The sequence below is a fragment of the Triturus cristatus genome, chromosome 12, assembly GCF_964204655.1.
Source record: "Triturus cristatus chromosome 12, aTriCri1.1, whole genome shotgun sequence".
Taxonomy (NCBI): domain Eukaryota; kingdom Metazoa; phylum Chordata; class Amphibia; order Caudata; family Salamandridae; genus Triturus; species Triturus cristatus.
The window spans coordinates 624,687,270-624,712,048 of record NC_140595.1 but is presented as its reverse complement, the minus strand read 5'-3'; the positions used below and the strand labels follow the sequence as shown (position 1 = coordinate 624,712,048).

At 43.6% G+C, this 24,779-nt stretch overlaps 1 protein-coding gene across 1 annotated transcript in view; it reads right to left on the bottom strand.

Annotated features, from left to right (window-relative positions):
• Positions 1 to 24,563, bottom strand: part of LOC146776434 (thyrotropin-releasing hormone receptor-like) — a 508,281-nt gene extending 483,718 nt beyond the window's left edge. Inside the window, exon 1 of the mRNA XM_085638955.1 lies at positions 24,364 to 24,563. The gene's annotated coding sequence lies outside the window, so the exon portion shown is untranslated. The remainder of the gene's footprint in view (positions 1 to 24,363) is intronic.
• Positions 24,564 to 24,779: the final 216 nt, after the last annotated feature.

Here is a 24,779-nt window from a genome sequence, read left to right as displayed (position 1 = left end):
ACAAGTAGCTCTTTGCCTCTCCAAGAAAAGAAAAGGAAAAACCCCAAACACATAACTAGAAAATAACATAATACCATTAGGATTTATCCATGGAAATCTGTTGCAATAATTCCTGTGCGTCTGGGACACTGCAGAAGATGTGGAATCTACCCTTGACGAGCACCTTTAGCTTACTCTGCTGGGCTATCATTGCCTGCGTCCCCTGTTCCTTAAACAAATGTAGCATTTTGGCAAACTCTTTCCGCATTTTTGCTGCGGAAGCGGACATGTCAGAAAAAATGCAACATAATGGGACTTCTGCTGAGGAGAAATGTCTTTGTTTAATGGCATTTGATAAAATCTGTTCCTTGACCCTAAAGTCCCCGAAGTTAACTAAGATAGTCCGTGGGAATTTAGCATTAGGAGGGAGATGTGCTGGAACGCGATGGGCTCATCGTTATAGTCAGATCACCATTGAATTCTGGGAGGACATTTTTCTTTATGAATGAATCAACCCATCGTAGAGTCTGCTGGCCCTCAATGCCCTCCGGGATGCCCAGAATATGTAAATTGGAGCTCCTGGAATGGTTCTCTAACTCCTCCAGCTTATATTCCACCGTGGTTCTCTGGGACCGAAAAGTGTCAGCTTTGCGATTCATAGTTGACACTTGATCCTCCAATTGCGAAATCCTGGTTCTGGCCTCCGACAGCCGGACCGGGATCTGTGCCATATTTTCCTCAATCTTAGTCAAGCAGGCATGGATTACCGCAATCTCAGCAGACTGGGAAGCTTTCAGTTCACAAATTTCTTCCAGAATCAAAGTAAGAAGACTCTTAGTGTCCCATTGCATGGAAAAAGAGCTACTGTCTAAAGAAGGATTAACCTGACTTGAATAAGGCCTATCATCAGACTGCAAAACCTCTGGATCAGGAAGCACAGACTCCACTGGTATAGTCAAAACAGACACCGTTGGGACCACTGAAATAGATTGATTCAGGGGCCCCCCTCCAGCTAATGGTCCTTACAAATCTGAAGATGGAAGGGAGGAATGACAACCAATTACGGGATTTAGAGTCTCCAGACATGAGTCCAATGAATTGTCAACTAATAGGAGGTCGTTACCTGCCATCTCCTGCTCCACTTCATCCAAGAGCCTACCCGGCTTGGCTTTAAAGAATAGAGGGTACTTTCTAAGATCTTTAGTTTCCCCCACTGCTCCGTCAGGTGTACGATTCTTTAACTTAGACGAAGCTGAAAAAATTGATGTATCAGCCCTTAAGGAAGCCAACCCACTAGGGCTAATGGTTGAGTCCAGATCCGCTGAGGCTGCTTACTGATGGTCTTGTTTAGCGGTCTCAGTGCTTGCCATCTCAACGAATTCAGTAAGGAGGGGCAGGTCTTTTCTGAAAGCGGCTGCGTGATTAGAACGAGCTGCAGCGTGGCCAGCTCGCTTTTTAACCTTTTGGCCCAGATTTTGAGACTCACACTGGGCAATTCCTTTGGCTCCTTTAGTAAGCTTTCACATAGTGTACTAATCGCGAAGCCCCTCTGTAGTTAACTGGCCTAAATTGCTGCCAAATTTACTTCCTTGGACCTCCCCAGCGACCCTCAACCAAGTGATATAGGGGGCCCCCATATACCATTGAATAAGGAAAAAACCTTCACTTACCCCGTCTTGGAGAGAAACCTGGAGTCCCAAAGATGGTCCAAAAACCACAAGTCCGAGAGTCGCAGAGTCCCAGCGTCCGTGGAGCCAGACCGAGACCAGGAGTGTCCTGGCACTATAGCCCTGCAGAGAGTATTCAGCCTTGCATTATCTACAAACTCTCCAACTCCAGTATAACAGAGGGCATAGAGAGTTTTACCTCCCCATAGCACCTGGAACAGCTTGGCTTGCTGCACCAAGTTGACACAGCTGCAGAATCTTCACAAGGAGTCCCAGCTCCTATTCCAGCTCCTCGCGCTTGGAGAAACTGGCAGGGCTGCAAAGCGCAGAAAGGGGAGGGATAGAAACTCCTTACCTCATCAGCTATAGCAAGGCTGCCCGCTGTTGTATCAAAGCAGGCCTCAGGCTGCCCACTGATATATCAAAAACTGGCCTCTGTGACACCGTAGCATCGGGTTCATCAGCGACTTCGTCAGCATCACGTGCGGCTCCTCTCAGCTGTTTTTTGGCGTCTGATGTCAAGGGGAAGTGAGGGGATGTGGTTACGGCCTCTCTCAGCCAGTTAGCATCGCGCCCATAGTAAAGGTGGTATGCGAATCTTGACTCGAGTCAAGACTATACCCAGATGAAGTAGAAGTGCCGGGGACCTAAGGAACCACCTGAGGTAAGTAACCAGGGTCCCCACGGAGGCCGTGTGCAGAGTGGGAACACAACCGCGGGATCAATGCAAGTCAGTGGGTAAGTCTTGGTTGCAATTTTAAAAAGGAAGGACCCTTCCCAGTGGACCCTGAAGAAACCCAGCGGAAGACAGAAGGTTGGAGAGCCACCCCACCCGTGGATACCTTAGGAACCAGGATACCTGCACCAGGGAAGCCAATTGCATAGGTGAGAAGTGGCGTTGGAAACTGCAGTCAAACTCAACTGAGGATTTCAGAAAGATGCCGCTGCTGGAGAAGGGTGATAGTGACCGGTGGAACCCAAAGGTGGATTCAAGATGTGAAGAACCTGCAAGCAGAGGGGATAGAGCCTATGCCACTAAAGAGTGACCAGAAGGCCCGGAAGATGAATGTCCACCATTGTTGAGTGTTGCAGGAGAGCTGAGGTGACCTTGAAACTGCAGCCGTGTGGACCAGGAAACGCTGTGGAAGACCAGGAGCCGTATACGAGCTATCCCGCGTCGGATGTCGAGAGTTAAGGAGTCGGTGTCCGGCGGGAGCACAAACAAGCCTTGGCAACTGCAACCAACGTGAAAGTTGAAGAAGGTGCAATGTTGGGACCAGCAAGGTCCAGGAGACTCACCACAAGCAGCAGAGTCAGTGCAGGCCTAAGCAATCAGGGGAGCCCAAAAAATTCAAAGGTGACCCTCAAGAGGAACCAAAAGCCGGAGGCACTAGAGTCGCAAGAGGACCTTGAGCAGCTCACCAAAGATGTAAGCCCACAATGCAAGTGATGCGGTGAGGACAAAGATCTTGGTCAATGGAGATGCTTGAGGTTGGGGCTACTTGGAGCCTGAAGATCTTGGTGGAAGGAAGCGAACAAGCCTTTGCAACTGGCAGTCAACGCGGTGCACAAGGGTTCAGTTCCTGCGGCACCAACGAGGGATACTGGCCTCAAACATGGTGAGAGGGCAGGGCAGGCCTCGAGGGATGAGAAAAACCACCACCTGTGATGCTGAGCCTTTCAGAGTTAGTGGGAGCCCAGGATCAGCAGACTGGTCAGCTTAATTGTGGTGCCTGCAGATGCAGGGAAGTGGCTCCTTCACTTCAAGTAAGATTCCTTCAGGTGTCTCAGATTCCCACAGGCCTTGGAAGGTTCCTGTATGGTGCACAGGCACAGACGTTTCAGCAGACGAGCAGGGCAACACGATCAGGAGCAGCAGGAGTCTTCCTAGTTGCAGCCGTGATGCCCAGAGCGAAGTCCAGTGCCCAGATAGTTGAAGAAGTGGTGACGAATATAAGGACCCATCCACAGGTAAGCCCTTAAACACCCTAAGGAAAGGGTTGGGACGATTCAGGGGTGTCTCCCTAAGCAGGGGCTGGACAAGAGGGAGGACACTCCCCTGTCCAACGGCTTCCTGAACTGGACTATGCATGAAGGGCACCAAGCGTGCCCTGCACGCAAACTATGTGGTGCTGGCAAGCACCTCCACCCAGCCCCAATACACTAAACCCTATCTGGGAGGTGGTCACAACCCCCTACGACAGCATACCTATTGCTCTGCCTTTGCCTGCCTGAGCTTGGCTCAGCAGCAGGAGGGCAGAAACGTGTTTCTGGCCGGCAGCAGCCCTAGTTTGCTGTCCGGGTCAGGAAGACTGGTACCGAGAGCACCAAGGGCCTCTCAAAGGGGAGAAAGCCCAGAGACTGGGGTCCTGATTAGCAGGAACCCAGTCAGACTAGTCAGACAGTGTTACATCAAGCAAAAAATTGGGGTAACCATAAAAGCAGATCCTACTTTCCTACAGCAGCCATGAAACACAAGCCAACATCAGTGCAAGTGCCAATTCATGTTCTTCAAGGAACTTCATCCAGTGCAAACCTCCTCAGCTTTGCCATTGCTGACATGGAACTGATATCTCTCAATTACAACCTTCATACTCAGTCTGAGATTGAGCGTCACTTACCATCGTCGTTTCATAGTTTAGGAATACTCAAGAAAATGAAAGTGTTACTTTAAATCAATGAGGACATTCGCCATGTTGCCCAACGGCATCGCAGAGTTGCTTTTCACCTGCAAGAAGCCATTGAGAAAGAACTAAAAAAACTGTTGAAGCATGACATCGTTGAATGCTCCACTGGTCCTCAGCCATTGGTTTCACCCATAGTAGGGGTGCCAAAAAAGGACAGTTAAGGTGCAGTGCACATTTGTGTTGAAATGCATCACGCCAACAGAGAAGGAAAGAAAGACACCCTGGTCCCCACATGGCAGATATGATCATGTAATTAAACAGAGGCAAAGTCTTCTCTCGACAAGGAATACCATCAACTTGAGCTGGAAAAAAATTGCAGGAGCTTTGCTACTTTTTTGACTCGTGTTGGTTTGCTCAGATACAAAAGACAATGGGCATCATTGCAATGCCGGTGGGACTATTACCGACAGGCCATCGGTAGCGGTCCCAAAGACACACAGCACTTCGGGCCGACTGACGCATTTTGATGAATGTGGTCGGACCCTTGACTGTCAGATCTACTGAACCCTACAGGGCAGTGGTCGGAATGATGATCCTGAATGGAGGAGGTACCTGCGCAGGCACCGTCGTCAGGATTATGATGTCCATTTCCGACAGCCTTCAAAAGCTGTCGGAAAGGGACTTTGAGGGCCCAAAGCAGGGCCCCTGTCCCCCGTGGGCCACTGTAAAGTGGCCTGGGAGGCACTTGTAGTGCCCCCCCACATCCATTCACTGTAGTGGCTGGCCCACGGTGCACTGTGGTGTTTGGCACACCATGCATGGATGTGCACAAAGTACTTTTTTCTACTGTGACGCTTTTCCTGGGCCGCAGTACAAGCCAAAATAGAAATAGGCAGTTTCCGACTACACAGCGGTCTTATCGTAAATATTTCAGGATGTTATACACCAAGTGACCCAACCTGTTACACAAGCTTATTTTTTTTATGTTTTTATTTAGTGTTAGCCATGAGCACAAGACATCATTACTGAGGCTCTGGGGCACGGGTAGAGGGCTGCTTTGTGGTGTTGGGTGGAGGACTCATTCTTTGTCTTTGGTTTCTGCAGAAGGGGGCAAACAGGACAGCTGGGTCACTCTCGTTGTTGGCCTCACTGACCTGTTGACCCTTGATGTGCAAGTTGGTTTTCCTCAGCATTGGTGTCCGGTCTAGTCAAAACAAGCCTTGGTTGTTGCAAGGGTCCAGTACCCCAGGCATTGGTGTTGTGCGGCTCCGGTCGGTCATGGCATCCCCACACTTGGAGGGAGGATGGATCTGACCCATGTAGGAGCACAGCTAACTCTTCCAGGGTGGCTGCTATGTTGGTAGTCCACATGGGCGGGAGGTCGGTGTACCGGGCGTTGCTTTTTTGATGCCTGAGGCTGCAGGGAAATAGCTCATCTACTCCAAGGGAGTTTCATTGGCAATTGGCGAAGCACTGACAACCCTCCGGGTTTCTTGGACTCTGCACAGAGGCAGGATGAGTCAGTTGCTCTATGAGGGTCGGTGCAGCGGGCAGGCTGGCAGGGTTGGCGCCAAGTCAGTCGTGCTCCTTGGGTCAGCAGTATTCTTTTCCACTTCTTCTTTGTGTCAGTCGAAATCTGTGGTCCTGGTATCAGGGGGGCCCTAAATACTCAATGTAAGGGCGTTAAGGGAAGTGAGGGATAGCAGCCAATGGGCTACAAACCCCTGGGGTCACTACACCCCCCTAGGTGACCATTTTCGTTGGGTAGTGAGCATCACCTTGTCCCAGAATTCCGTATTCCACCACACACAAGATGGTGGAATTCCTAACTTTGTGTTGGCTTCAGACTGTTCGCCCTAGAGGTGAGTCCAGTCTGGCTGTGCAACACACATCTTGCATTGCTAATTTTCCCACCTGTCCTGAGGCCGGATGAGCCCACAGCAGGGGATAGCATCTACCATCTGGGGAAGCCTTGGGTCGCATATCATAGGCAGTAGAGGTCTTTGAAGCCTCCTTCCTTGATATGCTGATTTACCAGCCTTCCCTGAGGAGTAGAAGATAACACCTCTCTCCAGAGCAGCATTGTTTATAACCTCTGAGAGCACTGCTCTCACCTTCTAGGAGGTCCTAAACTTTTCTGTGGTGGCAGGCTGGACTGGACCAGTGAGCTAGCGCACTAGAAAGGTAGTAGGGCTCAGGGGGTACCTCTAAGGTTCTCTATGGGTGCATGTATTAATAAATGCATCACTGGAATTAATGCGGGTTTATTAATACAAGATGTTTGATACTATATGTTTCTGTTAAGCCATTATGTAGCTGGGAGGCTTGTTTTGACCAGTGCTCAGTAAATACCTTAAGATGAATTCCCTGTTCACTTGAACTGTCAGTAATCAAACTGGCCGGCAAAGGGCCATATCTGCTCATGCAGACATGTAATATAATGCACCCTGCTTTAGGGCTGTAAGGCCTGCTGTAGGGGTGACTTACAAATAGTACATAAAATGTTAGGGGTATGGCCCACAGGAGGCTGCCATGTTGTGTTTTTACTTTTTAGAGCACCATGTCACCCAGCCTGCGGGGGCATTATTCGAGTTTGGTGCTGGGTCCCTTACAGTGGCACAATATATGCTGCAGCTCTTAGGGGCCCTCTTTAGTACCTATGCCCTAGGTACAAGAAGGGGCCCCTATGGTACAACATTTCATTGAAATGAATCACAATGAAGATGAACTGTACTGGACAGTGTTAGTGGTGGTGAAAGCATCCACTAAAACAGCACTACAAAATAAGCTTAATCACCTTGAGGCACGTATGATCGAACGTTATCATACATCCAGATTAGGTCTAAATGACCGCGATGAAATCTGGGCGTTGATATAAGTACCATAGTCCCGTACTACTGTCTTTTGATACTGAACCATGTATAGGGTTAGGGGTCTTGCATTACAAGGTCCTGACTAGTGCGAATGCCCTATTACATTTCCCGTTACACACTTTAGTAATGTTTTTATCTATTCGTTTTTTAGTTTTGTATTAATAGATTGTGCATTGATCAAGCACTGTCTGCGCGGTCTCCTGTGTTGCCCGTGGAGAGTAGTTGGCGGTGGTGGTGCCTTGTGGGATGTCGACCACTAGATGTTGTACATACGGTCTTGTCCCCAGTGTCAGACTCAGTAAACAGTATGGGAATACTTCCCTTCACGGCAGTGCAGTGACTGTGTTGTCCCTGGGTTGTACTTCTATCTCTGACGACCTGATGTTTTTTTCTTGATTCATACCCCAGAGGTAGATGGTAGCGCCAGTAGAGATGTACCCCCTGTTAAGATGACCGATGTGTTTTCTTCTTTGATTTGCACTTCAGAGGTAGATGGTAGCGCTAGTTTAGACATACCCCGTGTTAAGATGGCCAACACGTTTTGAATTCTAGTGGAATCCTTTCTCTATGTTTACTCCCCTCGACCAGCGCCGGAAATATAGTAACAGGTGCTCCTTGCTGCCTCACGCAGACCGGTGTCTTGTGGATTGTCGAGCGGTGGGGCTGTGTGTTCCGGACTTTTTAGTCGGATTACTGCCGAAGTAAGTGCCGTCATGCCAGTTTAGTAGGATTTGAACTTATGTTTACCGTCTGCCCCCGATGAGTTCTTTAAGGTTATTGGTTTCTTGCCTCTCTAGGTAGCTATTCCATTGAAAAATAAAACAAGTTGTCGACATATAGTGTCATCAGGAAGGACTTCCTGCTGGAGGAAGGTAAGCCCCCTTTGACTTAGTACCCCCGAGTGTATTCCCCTCATTAATGTTAATTGTGCCGCCATGTGTGTTTAGCCTCTTGCTTCCTTGTTGATAGGTTCGTCTTCCTTTGGGTATCCGGGGACCTTTGGGCCACCTTATTCCCGTGAGTGCTATATGCTTGTTTAGACCTAGAGACACGTAGTAGTAGCACTCAGCATGCGTGCTTTTCGACGGTGGATTGTTGCCACGGGTGAGAGAACGTGAGATTGGGTTCCCCTGGGGTCCTTGTACTCCTTGTGGATTATGCACCACCGGTGACGGTGGGCTGTGCACTGGGTCCGTGTTGTGACATCAGTTTCGCTAGTCTGAGATATTGACACACTGGTGGTTAGTAAAAATAGTCCCCTTGTAGTGAACATTTAGATCACCTGAATGTGACCAAAAATTCTTAAAAATAAAACATGTGATTAAGAATGTAACTGAAATTGCCTATTTTGACCCCAAACTACATACTCAGATCACCATAGATGCAAGCCAAGTGGGGCTGGGAGGCATCTTGCTCAATACAATGGTCAGTCAAATGCTCAGAGACACATTATGGCATATGCCAGTCGAAGATTGTCTGAAACTGAATGTGCCTATTCTCAGCCGGAAAAGGAGAGTTTGACAGTAGTGTGGGCCCGCAAACATTTTCCTGTGTTTCTGCATGGAAAATATTTCACAATTATCATAGACCACCAGGCGTTGTTCACTATCTTGGGAAACCGAAAGGCTAAGAGACCCCCTCGCTTTTGAGAGGTGGAGGTTGCAACTACAAGAATATGACTATGAAATTGTGCACAAGCCAGGGAAAGATTAAAATCCTGCTGAGTACTTCTCACAAGTGCCGCTACTTTGCCACAGTTCGACATCTAAAGAGGCTGAAGAGTATATCAACTTCATTGTGAGGTCCAGCAGCCCTATCAATTGAACAGATTATTTCTGCTACCAGTACAAATAAGAACATGACTATCCTCAAAGACTTCATTTCAAGTCAAGCGTGGAAGCAATTGACCATTTGCTATGTTGGTTTTCTAAAACGTACAGGATCAACTACCCGTCACCCGAAAGGGTATGGTATTAAGAGGCACAAGAATCGTCATCCGTAAGGGCCTGTGACGGGAAACATCCATTACCACGCGGGCACTGCATCGCAATGCCTTTACATCGCAGGTATACAACACAAGTCGTTACAATGACTTGCGCTGGATGGCGCTCTAACCTAAGGAACAGTATGATTTACTATTCCAACACTTTCCCTACTGTACTTAGACTGGTGTTGGAATAGTAGATCATACTATTCCTAAGTCCAGCACCCTCCAGCGCAAGTCTTGTAACGGCTAGCGTTGTAAAAACTGCGAAGTAACGTACCTCGGTTATTTTGATCGCGTTATAACGTCACATATTCGCCTGTGACAGCAAGTCATTGAGCTGGCCCATTAAGGATAGTGTGGCACTGCAGCTACCTAAAGAGCACTCAGAGATTGTGTGGTTCCATTGCTGGAGCAGAGTTTTCTGTTGAAAATCTATTGGGTTTTTAAGCTCGGGTTTGTCTATATGTCGAAAATTAAAAATATTAATTTGTAACGTTAATTATTTGTTTTGTGTGAAAATTCTGATTAACCAATACGAACTAGCAGGAGAAAACTATACGTGGGAATGCATACGTGTTGCTTAATAATAATGTGCAGGTTTTATTAAATGAATGTTGCTAAGTGTTGTTTCTTTTAAAGCATAAAACGCTTTTGAAATAACGTGTACTAATGCTTAAATATGTTGCCGATGGCTAGTTAATTACATACACATAAGGGTATTAGTGGGAATTAACACTGTTTAATCATTGCGATGATGTAGTAACGTTGTTTGTATTTCTTTCGATTAAGATGGTTCATTTTGGCCTAAGACAAGATGGCTACCGTTTGCAGCCTGTATTCGAGTGATTAAATTTTGATGAGAGGGCCTTGCTGAACATGGTCGAGAGTCACCTGACCACAGCCTTCGCCTGGTTTAAAAGTTTTCCGTGAGGACAGCAGTTCTGGGCGTAAGTCCAAGTCCTTGGGCAAGGATAAAGTACAATGAACATTGTCCAGTTTGTGGTGACTCTGCTAGAGATATCAAGGAAGAGCGGCTTCAAAAGAAACATTTGTAAATTTGAGTTCCTTCTTCCGTTTTTATTTTTGTGATTTTTCTGAGCGGAGATTTCCCAAATGTAGCAATGCTACATCCTTTCCTGCTCGCTCTGCTCAGCGGCTCAACGGAAATCAAGAACATTTTATGTTGCTATTATTTTGTAATTTTGATTATAAATATACTAGACTAGAGAGGGTTTGTGGTCATTGCATTTGGATTTCTGAGGCCACTTCTTTCCGAATTTGCGTTGGTGAGGATCGATGCTGTGAGGACGGCGACTTGGGAGACTTCTACTAAGAGACCTGTCCTGACTCACTTATGACATTTAGCTAGAATAGGTAACTATGAGAATAATGTTTTATTTTGATTGCATTTCTAATTGAACTAATTTTAGATAAAGAATCATAATTTTAAATACAGTGTTGGTGATTATTTCTTGTCAATTATTGAGTACTCTATTGTGATTATTGTTGTTTAAATCATGACTCAAGACAGTGTCAATTAGGTCTTATCGACCTTGTTGTAGATGCAGGGTGTTTAGGAGTTTCCTCTCTCATGGTTGGTACTTATAGAGTAATCTGAGTGTATGTTAGTGAAATGGGCCCAAGAGTATGGTGAGTGTATGTGCGTGTATCTGTGAAATTACTCTATCCGTGGAAGTAGGGAGAATTTATATGCCCTGATCTGCACCAATTTCCTGGTAGCAGAATTTGATGGTTATTGATTGTCTTGATCTGATTAGATTGCTTGTATATTGGCTTTTTGATTTATTGATTATTGATTGATGTACTAATACTATATGTTGGAGTCGTCGTGTTGAGTTTTATGTAGTGCTTCTGGAATTTGGGAGCTGGTAGCAGTTCCGTAGTAGGGCAGAGGGAAGTATATGCTGCTCTCGGGAAAGACGGGATTGTTGGAATTACCTGTACGTATGCAGGAAAAACGTGTGACAATTGAAGTTGCGCGTCACATTGTCTGAGTTCGGAATCAGTGACATCGTCGTGTGTTACTATTAGGGATATATTTCTAGTATAAAAGGAGTGTGAATGGTAGCGAAGGTTATCTGTGAAACTCTAGTCTTAAGTCCCAGGGATCCGTAAGGTTTGCCGTTAAAGCTTATCACGGGAGGAGTAATAGGTATTCTCTGAGCTTGTCTGAAGGACTGGGCAGAGGTAAATAAATGCTGCTTGGTTAATGTGTGATATAATTCTGTAGTGGGACAGACTGTTCGCTGTTCTCGGGAAACGCAGGATTCTGTGTGCATGTACTACATTTTCTTGTATGAAAGTGCGTGAATGTATGAGCATTGAGTTGATTGTAAGACTCTTTGGAGCAGTCCCGGAGGAAGCAGTTACTGGATGCATGTTAGAAGGGCAGAGTAGAAGAATGTGCTACTGTGTCAACGAGAGTATTAATTCCGTAGTGAAACAGAAGTGAGTGCTGTTTCAGGGAAGAGACGGGATTCTTGTGAAAAAGATTTCTTTACTATTCTATGGTTAGCGAAGCAGACAATGGAGATGTTTATATGTTGTAACTAATAGATATTGTAAAATTTGACACGAAGTCTACTGAGAAGATTTTGTAAAGGAGGGGTAGACGAGTGACAGGAGCAGGAGCGACTGCTGACGTAAAACAGACCGCGCTCTGATTGGGTAGTGGATCAGAATAGTGCTCGCGCTGGGATTGGTGTGTTGGTGTGAGCCGCGCAAGGATTGGAAGGGGTACAAGGTGACGTAGACGCTCCAGGATTGGTGCGTTGGTGTGAGTCGCGCTGTTATTGGATAAAATATCGTACTGTACAGTTGTATTACGAAAGTTTTGGTAAACGCAGAAATGTATTACCAAGAAGAGAAAAAGAAGAAATCCTTGTTCGGAAAAATAAAGAGATGGTTTGACAAGGATAAAGATGTTAAAACAAGAGAAGGTGAATTGTTACCTCCAACGAAAACGCCTGCATCCTTTATGGTTGCGAGATATGGGTATCATACCTGTATATGGTTGGAGAATTGGGCTAGATATACTAAGGAAGATGGTGTCTTAGCTTTCCCAGAACATGGTTCATTTAATCTGGCCGTGTTGAGAAATTTGCGAGAGAAAATGATGAGCCTAGAGCCTAGACCAAGGCAGACACAGTTTGAGGCTTTAGTGGAATGGGAAGAGGAAGTACATGAGCGAGAAAAACAGAGGTCTGGAGGCAATTATAGGTACATGTTTGGGAGGAAACATGATCGTGAAACTCATCATGACCGAATGAGGAGATGGCGAGATGCTAGTATGTCAGAGGGATTATATCCTATGAGAACAGTTGACGAGAAGGAAGAAAGGAAGGGTACGGAGAGGGTTCCTGAGGCAAAAGTGAGAAGATATGGAGTTAGCGATTATGAGGATGAGGTCTTGAATGACATGATTTACAAGAGACCACCTCCATATCTCCATATAGACCAGAACCAGAAGAGAGCACACCAGTTGTTTCTCCGATAAGAGATACATTGCGTATCATTGAGACAGAAGTTGTGACACCTGAATTAAGAAGTGGTAACCCTTTTAGAGAAAAAGAGGGAGAGAAAAGATGTGGTGATGAGAATACGAGAGAATTAGCCAGAACTACATCAGAACTGACTGAAAAGATTAGGGAACTAACGAAGAATCTAGAAGCTGTTACGGTGCCTGTAACTATAGGTCCGGTTATGCCTGTTTTTGATAAACAGAGGATGGGTGAAAATGGTCTGGTGGTTCCATATGTTGGGAATAAGATAACAAGTTTGGCTGGTCCCTCAGGAGATTCAGGAAAAAGGACGGAAAGTAATGATGATTTGAGACAATCCAGACGTGACACATGCAGTGGAAGATTAGAGGTACAGTCTAATTCGAGATTGGGTACTAGTGATGCTAATTGTTCAGGGATGCCAATGTTAGAACCACAGGGGATGCCAGAAAAAGTGGTTCCAGTGAAAAGAACTACTGAAATAACAACTGAAGATTTGAATGAATGGATGAAAGTCCTTCAAAAGAGGGATAAAGATTCCCAGGCAATTGATGTGGCCAAGTTACGCATAGAATTAGAGGAGCTTGTTGTAGGGACAGTTCCTACAGACATTCTAAAAAATCATCATGATGGAGAATTGTTATTCATGTGTAAAAACATTACCTGGAGAGCTAAAAATACACATGACAGGTTAAGAGCAATAGCGAATGAGCAAGGAGTTGACATTGATAAGGTGAAAGCATTGCAGAGGTCTTATAGGATGGATTTTACAGACAAGGATATTGAAAATTTGAATGGTAATGGTAGAACAGGACAGATTAAAGAGATGATCGCCTTATTGCGAAAATGGGGTGACGTAGAAAAATGGAAGGATAGGTGGTATAAGATAAGGGAAGAATCAGTGGACAGGACTTATTCAGCATTTCCTGTGAGAGAAAAGGAGAAAACAGTGGATGCTTATCCTATGAGAGAAATACCTGGAGGAGGATATGTACATGTTCCATGGACCAGACAGGATATTCTATCATTTACGAATGATTTCCCTCGACTGAGAGAAAAGCCCGTTGAGTGGTATAGGCAGGTAGACAGGTTTGTGAAATTGTCAAAGGTGCTGTGGATTGACCTGAAAAGTCTGTTTGATATAATTGTTCCAGCAGATTTGTGGACTGAGTGTAAAATAGTTGTAAGTTGGCCTACTGAAGAATAGCCAAGAGATCCGAGAACAGGAGCACCAGATCCAGAGGTAATGAGGAAGTATGATCAGGTAATTGTATATCTGAAAAATAAAGTACCTCCAAAAGAGACAGACTGGGTTAAGATAGATCGAACACATCAGGAAGCAAAAGAATCAGTTCATGCTTTTTATGAGAGGCTGATACTGGCATTTAAACAATTCAGTGGGGATGAGCACCTGGGTGACAAAGATTTGAGTCATTTTGTATACAGATTTGTATATGGCCTGAGACCTGAGATTAGTGAGAGAATTCGTGAGCATACAGTGGATTGGCAGAGTAAGAAAATAGATGAGATTCTGAGACATGCAAAGTACTTCAGTGATGAAATTGAAGCAAAACAGAGAAAGCTGAAAGAGAAAGCAATGTGGGCACAAGTGAAGGTTGGTGGAACAGACAAATAATTCAGGGAATAGGCCCAGATATGCAGGGAAAGGAAAGGGGAATCTTGAGGAAGCGAAGAGGAAGTTCCCTTGTCACAACTGTGGCCAACTGGGACATTGGAGATCTGACTGTACTAATCCACCATTAGCGAATAACGAGAGTAAAACCTTAAATCAACAGGTGCAGAACGAGGGGAATAATCAACAGCAGCAACAACAGAAGGTTGTGAGACAGCAGAGCCAAGAGCCAAAACCGCCCTTGCCGCAGAATAGAGGGTCACAAAAGTACAATCAGGATTCGGGATTCTACAATGAGGAGCAGGTAAACAAACCAAGGCGTTCTAACCAGGTACAACAGTATTTGTTAAAGAATGAAGGGAGTGAGTCTGAAGGTGATTATTGACGGTGCCGAGGAGAGGAGGAAGAGTGCATACTTGGTGCAACTCTAGAAATAGACCAGGCAGGACCATTTGTAGATGGGAAAATAAACGAAGAAAGTGTTACTTTTTTAGTAGACACAGGTGCGACAAGATCAACTGTCAGGTCAGCAGATATTAGAAATCTTCCTCTCTCGGATGAAGCAATCCAAGTAGTTGGTGTAGCCAATACACAAATCAAGACACGTCTTACTGAACCAGTAAGGGTACAAATAGGGAAATTTTCGGACATGCACAGATTTGTGGTCTGTGACACTAGTCCAGTGAACTTGTTGGGCAGGGATCTGCTATGCAAAATGAACTGTACAATTTTTTGTACTCCGGATGGAATAGCTTTTGAAACACAAGATGAAGAGGTTTTGTACCGAATGACTCTAGATAATAGAGAAAGTGAGATGGTTGGTACATATGCTGTGTTTAATCCAAAGGATTTGCCTCAAGAGCTGAGAGACACAGTGAAAAAGACAGTTTGGGATTTTACTGGAGAGGATGTGGGATTGATGAATAATGTAGATCCTGTGAAAATTTCAGTGAAAGAGGGAATTACTTATCCTAACATTCCTCAGTATAAAATGACACCAGAAATAATTGAAGGAATAACTCCTATAATTGAGAAAATGATTCAGCAAGGAGTTTTGAGAGAACTACTGAGTAGTCCGTGTAATTCACCGATAATGGGGCTAAAGAAGCCTAATGGGAAGTTCAGGATTGTACAGGATTTGAGAAAAGTTAACCAAATTGTGGTGGCATGTTGTCCTATTGTGCCAAATCCGTCAGTGATTTTGTATCAGATTCCACATGATGCTGAGTGGTACACAGCGATTGATTTGTGTCATGCTTTCTTTTCAATTCCATTGCATCATGATAGCCAACCGATTTTTGCATTTAGGTTTGGCCAGCGTATTTTAGCATGGTGTCGAATCCCACAGGGGTATACAGAGAGTCCTTCGATATTCAATCAGTTATTGAAAAAGTCATTGGAGAGTTTGATCATGCCTGAAAGCTCAGTACTAGTGCAGTATATTGATGACCTACTCGTGGCATCGAAGACACGTGAAGCTTGTGAAGTAGATACCATAGCTTTACTGAATCATCTGGCAGATGGAGGGTTAAAGGTATCTCCAGCCAAATTGCAATTTTGCAAGAAAGAGGTGCATTATCTTGGACACAATATTGAAAAGGGTCTGAGAAAAGTGACTGATGACAGGATCAGAATTATCAGAGAAATGAAAGCCCCAAAGACCCAGAGAGAAGTGAGGATGTTTCTGGGGATGGTGGGTTATTGTCGTCAGTGGATAATTAATTTCTCGCCGATAGCAAAGCCACTGATTAAGTTGACAAAAAGTGAGATGAAAGACCCATTGGAACTAGATGGAGAACAAATGGCAGCATTTGAGGAGTTGAAGAGCAGAATGTGTGAAGCCCCTGCTTTAGGTATGCCAGACAATGAAAAAGAGTTTGAGTTGTATTGCAGTGAGAGAAATGGATGTGCACTTTCAGTGTTAATTCAGAAACATGGATTACTGAGAAGGCCTATTGCGTACTTCTCATCGACACTTGACCCTGTAGCTGTGGGTTTACCAGGTTGTCTGAAATCTGTAGCTGCAACATGTAAAAGTCTGGAACAGAGTGAAGGAATCATAATGGGATATCCTGTAAGGGTATTCGTACCTCACAATGTGGCAATTCTTTTGACAAGAAGCAGAACTCAGTATATGTCACATAGTCGACTGACTAAATATGAGAAAGTCATTCTGGGAGCATCAAATGTGACTCTTGAGAGATGTGTGAATGTGAATCCAGCAACATTATTGCCAGATAATGAAGGTGTGGGAATAAAGACAGAAGATGATCACAATTGTTTGGATGTGCTGGATTACTGTACAAAACCGAGGCCAGACATAAGAGATCTTCCATTGCCTGAGAGTGATCATGTGCTGTTTGTGGATGGATCATGTCTGAGGAATGATGATGGTGTGCTGAGTGCAGCATATGCAGTGTGCAAGGTTTCAGAAGTTATGGAAGCATCACCATTGAAAGGAGTGAAATCTGCACAAGTTGCTGAATTGGTGGCATTGACGAAAGCTTGTGAAATTGGGAAAGATCTGAGTGTGACTGTGATGACTGATAGTCAGTATGGATTTGGAGTTGTGCATGATTTTGGCCAGCTTTGGCTACAGAGAGGTTTCTTGACGTCGAGTGGGACTCCAATAAAGAATGCTGAGGTGATTGGAAAATTGCTTGAGGCGATACAGCTGCCTAAGGAGTTAGCGGTCGTAAAATGTGCTGCTCATGGACAAGGAGATGATTTTGTGACAATTGGAAACCGATTTGCAAATGACATTGCACAGTATTGTGCTAAAAATAATCATTCGATTAATAGGGAATGAGAAGGGGAAATGTCTTTTTGTTCTGTGATGTTTACTAATGTCCTAGAAACGTGGGATGAGGTGAAACAGTTGCAGGATGAGGCAGGAAAGGAAGAAAAGAAAGACTGGATCAAGGCAGGTTGTGCCCCAAGAGAAACAGATCATGTCTGGATCTATAGAGATGGTAGACCAGTCATGCCTAACTCTATGTTGTCAGCAATGGCAAGGATGTATCATGGCCAGGGACATTTGGGAAGGGATGCGATGATCAGGTCTTTTAAACAGACTTGGTACAATGCAAAGTTCAGGACGATTGCAGAAAGCATTTGTCAAAGATGTTTGATTTGTCAGCAATTTAACACTGGGAAAAAGACAGTGGTGAGTCTAGGAACAATAGGCAGAGAAGGTGGTCCTTTTACCAGAATGCAGATTGATTTCATTGAAATGCCACAAGTGAACAGATTGAGGTATGTTTTAGTAGTAGTCTGTTTGTTCTGAAGATGGGTGGAGGCATATCCGACTAGGAGAAATGATGGAATAACAGTTGCAAAGTTACTGTTAAGAGAGTTGATTCCTAGGTACGGATTTCCAGTAACGATTGAGTCTGATAGAGGTGGACATTTCTATAATGAGCTCATGAGTTTGATTTGTGAAGCATTGGGCATACAGCAGAAGCTACATTGTGCTTACAGACCAGAGGCTTCTGGTGTTGTGGAGCAGATAAATGGCACAATTAAGAACAGGATTGGTAAGATGTGTTTAGCCACTGGAATGAAATGGCCTGATGTCTTGCCTCTAGTGCTAATGACTATTAGATCTACTCCAGATAGAACTACTGGTTTGAGTCCACATGAGATTTTGATGGGACGTGCAATGCGTCATGCATTTGTACCTGTCAATAAGTTGATGACAATAACTGATGACATGATTCTGGATTACTGTAAAGGCCTGGCTGACGCAGTTCATTCTGTGTTTCACCAGGTTGGAGAAGACGCTACTACACTTGAGAAGAAGCAAGCTCATGATCTGAGTCCAGGGGACTGGGTGAGGATTAAAGTGCACAGAAGAAGAAATTGCTTGGTTCCAAGGTGGGGAAGACCAAGACAAGTCATTCTGACTACGACAACTGCAGTGAAGTGTGCTGGTGTGAAAAACTGGGTGCATGCAAGTCATACTCAGAGTTCCAAACCCAAAAGACGGGACTGGTAAAGAGTATTTTGAAGAGTCAGATTCCAGTGATGATGAAGAAACAGAACCAGTAAGGAGAAATCAAAATTCATGAAGAGCTGAAGAAGAAAGAGAGTCAAGTGATTCTTTCTTTCCAGGAGAGACTTCAAGAGAAACATTAAGAGTTTCAAAAGGGAGATCAGATTCTGTAAGAGAGCCTGAAGTTCGAACAAGCAGTGGAAAAGAAAGAAGAGAAAAGAGCAGTTCCACAGAGACTACTCCTGAATCAGATGAGGAGGTTGAAAATCCACTTGAGATTACACTTGAAGAAGTAGGGTCAGAAGAAGATAGAGAGGGACAGATTGCGGAAGACCCCCGAGGAGGTGTAGGGAATATTTCTGATGAGCTAGGTGAAGGGACAAGTAGACAGCAAGAAGATTGCGTGTTGGAGACCCGAGGAGGGAAAGAAATAGGGAAGTCTCAAACAGTGGTGATAAAGAGTGAGGAGCGAAAGAAAACTGCTGAAGAACAAGAGGCATTTGAAACAGAATCGGATGAGAGTGAAAATGAGAAATCAGAAGGTCGAGTTCTGAGAAAGAGAACTTGGATTGGAGAAAGAAATAATAAAGAAACAAGACCAAAAAAGGTTGTAAGAGGAGATCTTTGGCCTAACAACAGAGTAAAGAAGCTGAGATACAGACTGATAAGAGCAAATACATCGAAAGCTGAACAAGTGAATGAGGTGTCGAGTCAAAACGAAGTGAAGAGAAAGGAGCAAAAGGAGTCAAAAGAACCGGAGGAGATAAAGAGAATTAGAAGACCCAACCAAAAGTACAGATCACCGGAATGGTCTTATGTGGCACTGTCTGAAGGAGGAGAAGAAGAAGAAACAGTGAATCGAGACAATTCGGAGGGGATCTTGAGAAAAGTGGTTGAGGAAAAGGAAAAGTCTGTTGGAATCCTAAAAGTTATCCTGACTGACATTGGAGAAGAGTCGGATGCACAGGATGTCGTTGATGATCTGATACAATTTGATATTGCTGAAGAAGGAGTGAAGAGTGATGAATATCCAAACTGAGTGAACTGAAGAAATCACTTGGTGAAAAGTGAAAAGGAGAAAGTCTGAAATTAAGCTGTCTGAAGTAATCCAGAAATAAAGAATTGCAGTAGTGGAGTAGTAGAGGCTAAGTCAAAAGACACGGTCAAAGTAGTAAAATGGCTAACATAGAGAATAATCAAAGTAGATGTGCCTTTTTGAAAAGATGGTGTAGAATGTGCTGTTGCTGTACTGGATTAATAATGCTACTATGGGGTGTTTTAGCTTTATTAGTTACATTTAGAGTTACAATAGGTACATTTGAGATACATACTGAGAATGAGACTAATGTAGAGAAGAATTCACAGAAAGTGGTCCCAACTAGAATTAGTAATACTTACATGCATAAAGATAGGTCAATTAATGATTTTTCTAGTAATGTTTTTTCAAAATTATTGTATGAATATGTGAAGACAATGGAAGTGAGGGGTTGCTACGTATGTATGCAGTTACCTGCATCCGTTTCAGAGGGTGTTACTTATCACCATTTACCAGCTACGTATGGAATTTCATGTAGTGTGTTGAGTAGTGTTTTCTATTTGTTAGGGAAAATAGATTATGAGATGTCTAACAAAGATAATATTTTTGGGCAATTGTCTATGAACAAAAGGCTGAATCCAGCTAAAGAAGCTAACATTTTGGGTGAGATTTTTATTGAGAAAGAAGAATTAACATTAGATTACATTTTTAAGAATAATTTGACTTGTAGTTTGAAAGAAGAGGAGAAGGCTTTTCTAAACATGGTAGAGGAAAGGAGAATGAGCATGCATGAAAAGGTAGGGAAATACAAAGTGAGTGAGACAATTTGGGACATTGAGATGGGGAAAGAATTGAAAAATGTGGCTAGTCCAACGTTAGCTCTAGATGCACCACAGAAGGGTAAACTATGCATTACAAGGAAGAAATCCCAATATGATACATATTTTGTTGGGACTAGTGAGTGTCATGATACATACTTCATTGCGACAGGATGGGGTTTTAAAGGAGGAGAGGATCCAGTTTTCCCAGGAGTGTATTATGTTTGTGGGAACAAGGCTTATTACAGGTTGCCTGACCATTGGTATGGCACGTGTTATGTGGGCCTGGTCTTTCCAAAGATTTTTCATATAGATAGAATAGAAGATGTAGAACATATTAATTTACTAACACGATTTAAGAGAGAAACTTGGTCCGAAATAGTGGGTGATATTTTTGGAGCTTTAATTCCAGCAGTGGGAATTTCTTTAAATGCATATGGAATTCGGAAATTGTCAACAGTGGTGGATCGCTTATCGACAAGTACCGCTGGAGGGTTTCTTTTGGTAAATACGGAAATGATTGCCGTACGTGCCATGTCTATGCAAAATCGACTTGCCCTTGATATTTTATTGGCCAAGGAGGGCGGGGTTTGTGGAATGCTGAAAATTCAACATTGTTGCACTTACATTCCTGACGAAAGCAAAGACCTGAAGGTCTATATCAAAAATATTACTGATTTGCATGAAGAATTAGTACCACTGGAGGCTGAAAGTATCTGGACGAAAATAGCTAATAAAATAGTTGCTGTTAAGAGTTTTATTGCAAAAATAGGTAGTACTATTATAGGTAAGATATTGTTTCCTTTGACTTGTGTAATTGTTGCTCTATTGATACTAAGATTGGGGTGTTTGTGTTGTAAAAACAGGGGAGGGAAAAAGGAATTAATCAAAAGAAATATTGAAAAGAGAAATAAGAGGTCAAAAAGAGATCCACAAGAAATAGAATTAGAAGAATTGAGGGAAAGTGTTTACTTGGAGACGAAGAGGGATGATGAAAGGGAGTCTGGTGTGTAGTGTTGTGAAAAAGAAAAAGACATTTCCAATTTCTCCTAAAATGGGACTAAATTTGACAAAAAAAATTTTTGGGGGTTGTTTATTTGGTGATAATATCACCAAAGGGGGGATTGCTGGAGCAGAGTTTTCTGTTGAAAATCTATTGGGTTTTTAAGCTCCGGTTTGTCTATATGTCGAAAATTAAAAATATTAATTTGTAACGTTAATTATTTGTTTTGTGTGAAAATTCTGATTAACCAATACGAACTAACAGGAGAAAACTATACGTGGGAATGCATATGTGTTGCTTAATAATAATGTGCAGGTTTTATTAAATGAATGTTGCTAAGTGTTGTTTGTTTTAAAGCATAAAACGCTTTTGAAATAACGTGTACTGATGCTTAAATATGTTGCCGATGGCTAGTTAATTACATACACATAAGGGTATTAGTGGGAATTAACACTGTTTAACCATTGCGATGATGTAGTAACGTTGTTTGTATTTCTTTCGATTAAGATGGTTCATTTTGGCCTAAGACAAGATGGCTACCGTTTGCAGCCTGTATTCGAGTGATTAAATTTTGATGAGAGGGCCTTGCTGAACATGGTCGAGAGTCACCTGACCACAGCCTTCGCCTGGTTTAAAAAAGTTTTCCGTGAGGTCAGCAGTTCTGGGCGTAAGTCCAAGTCCTTGGGCAAGGATAAAGTACAATGAACATTGTCCAGTTTGTGGTGACTCTGCTAGAGATATCAAGGAAGAGCGGCTTCGAAAGAAACATTTGTAAATTTGAGTTCCTTCTTCCGTTTTTATTTTTGTGATTTTTCTGAGCGGAGATTTTCCAAATGTAGCAATGCTACATCCTTTCCTGCTCGCTCTGCTCAGCGGCTCAACGGAAATCAAGAACATTTTATGTTGCTATTATTTTGTAATTTTGATTATAAATATACTAGACTAGAGAGGGTTTGTGGTCATTGCATTTGGATTTCTGAGGCCACTTCTTTCCGAATTTACGTTGGTGAGGATCGATGCTGTGAGGACGGCGACTTGGGAGACTTCTACTAAGAGACCTGTCCTGACTCACTTATGACATTTAGCTAGACTAGGTAACTATGAGAATAATGTTTTATTTTGATTGCATTTCTAATTGAACTAATTTTATATAAAGAATCATAATTTTAAATACAGTGTTGGTGATTATTTCTTGTCAATTATTGAGTACTCTATTGTGATTATTGTTGTTTAAATCATGACTCAAGACAGTGTCAATTAGGTCTTATCGACCTTGTTGTAGATGCAGGGTGTTTAGGAGTTTCCTCTCTCATGGTTGGTACTTATAGAGTAATCTGAGTGTATGTTAGTGAAATGGGCCCAAGAGTATGGTGAGTGTATGTGCATGTATCTGTGAAATTACTCTATCCGTGGAAGTAGGGAGAATTTATATGCCCTGATCTGCACCACCCTCGCCTCAACTAACAAGTTGAGAAAGAACTGAAAGCGTGCCATCTGTGTAACTGCTCATCTCTCATAGTGACGCAACATCCACTAACCATGTCTGACCTTCATGCGCATTCCTGGGAGAGTGTAGTGTGGCTGTTGATTTCTTTGGGCCCCTAGAAAATGGACATCATCCCATGGTAGTCATTGATAAATGCTCAACTTTTCCTTTCGTGGAATACTTATCGACAACCCATGACAAAGTAATTGAGCGACTTGATGACATCTTTGCTGCGTGGGGCTTCCCCACTGTTCTCAAATCGGACTATGGCTCGCCTCTCTATAGCAAAGAATGAAAGGCATTTGTTGTTCGACTCAATATCAAACATCAAAGGCGTATGCCTCTCTGACCTCAGGCCAAAAGTGTTATCAAACAATTTATGGGCACTCTCAAGAGAGGGGTTCAGCAAACATCAATGGAAAAAAAAAATCAATGTGAAACAAGCCATGTGTTAAGTTCTTTGTCCCTATTGATCAACTCCACACTCCACCACCGGTGAGAGGCCTGCCAACCTTACTATTTGGGAGAGCTATCAGAACTAAACTACCACATTGGGCATTGAACAGATCAATAAACAATTATACGGTTCATGTCACAGACACGTCTCGAAAGTGCAAAAAGAAAACTTATTCTGATCGATACCGAGCAACCCAGGAAACGGTTTTCAGTAGAGGGAACTGGTCAAAAAACAGAAGCGAAAAACGGACACTCCATTTGCTTTTGATCCTCTGTCATGGAAAGTCATGAATTGTCACACTTCAGACATTTGCCTCAGTGTTTTTCTGCTGCTGAGATCGTGAGCGAGGCAACCCCGCCTGAATGTCCAGACCAAGCATTTGAGCCTATGTCATCGGTGAATGATGAATGTACCCCTCAACTATCTCATACCACTCGATCTAGCAGATTAGTGCAAGCGCCCCAACGACTCAATGAGGAAATATGATGTTAATATTGTTTGAACTTTTTATTTAACAAAGGGGGAGTGTAGAGTCTTTAAGACTATGAGCGCTAGGACTCTAGCGGTTCTGGAAGGATGCTACGTTTAAGTAGTGCAATTTGTTTTTTTAATAACTGTATTTTAAAGGCACACACTTCACAGTTCAGAGGGTAACTCCCTTGCAATACCATTCAAAATTAATAAATCTGCGTAAACGGGACGTTTCAAGTGATTCTGTTAATTAAAGCCAATACTGGGTTCTAAACAGCCATTACATTTCCAGATTGACCAGTTGCGCACATTTACATTTCTTTCAGGCAAGCAGGAACCCTGGCAAGAAGGCTTGTTTCTTGTTTAGTCGTCTGCCCCTCTCGGATTCACAGGACAGTTGACTGACTCCATACATGCCAACCCTCCCGATTCAGGCAGCAGACTACCAATTTCAAAGCTAGTTTCCCATTTCCCGATTCCTCTGCAGGCTTCAGAAGGCAGGAGCTGGTATTGTGTGACTTGGATTATGCACTGAAAGTAACCTGCTTCTGTAAGCAAGTGCACAACATTTTTGGCACACTTTCTCGGTCTGCCATAGCGATTTCTCTGTGCTCCTGACAGGTATGGAAAAAAACTTATATTTGAATCTCAGATGTACAATCCTGCAGCCGCACAATTGCAAGTTCCATACATGCCAATAGACCCGATGCAAGCCGTGATAGAAATAAGTGAGAGAAATACATTTTTCCGATATATTTTGTAAAAATATCACACTCTCCTTCCAAAATGTTGGCATGTATGGAAGCATCACCTGAAGCACTTCAGCCGTCGGAATGAACCAAACCGGGATGGTTGTCGTTCCATAAAAAGTAGGAGAACTGTTTGAAATAAAATAAACTATGGTTACGTCGTGTCCCTCAGATCCCGACCACGAAGTAGCCCTGAAGTGAAGTCTCTCGTTGAACAACTGCCCGCGCACTATTCCCAGCCGACATCACAGGTCTTTCTTGGCCGACTAATAACCACTGAGACAAGCATAGAGACTGTACGGCTAGACAATACAACGCTGGCGCACAGGCAGGAAGTGGTTCTCACGGTGAGGCGCGCACTGACGACGTCACGACATGGCCGGTCTGCGAGAGTAGAGCGAGCCCGCCAGCCCGTTCCAAACTGCCCCCTTAGCCTCGCGCCCCAGAATCTGGAGCGCCTGCGCTTGGACAGCGTTGC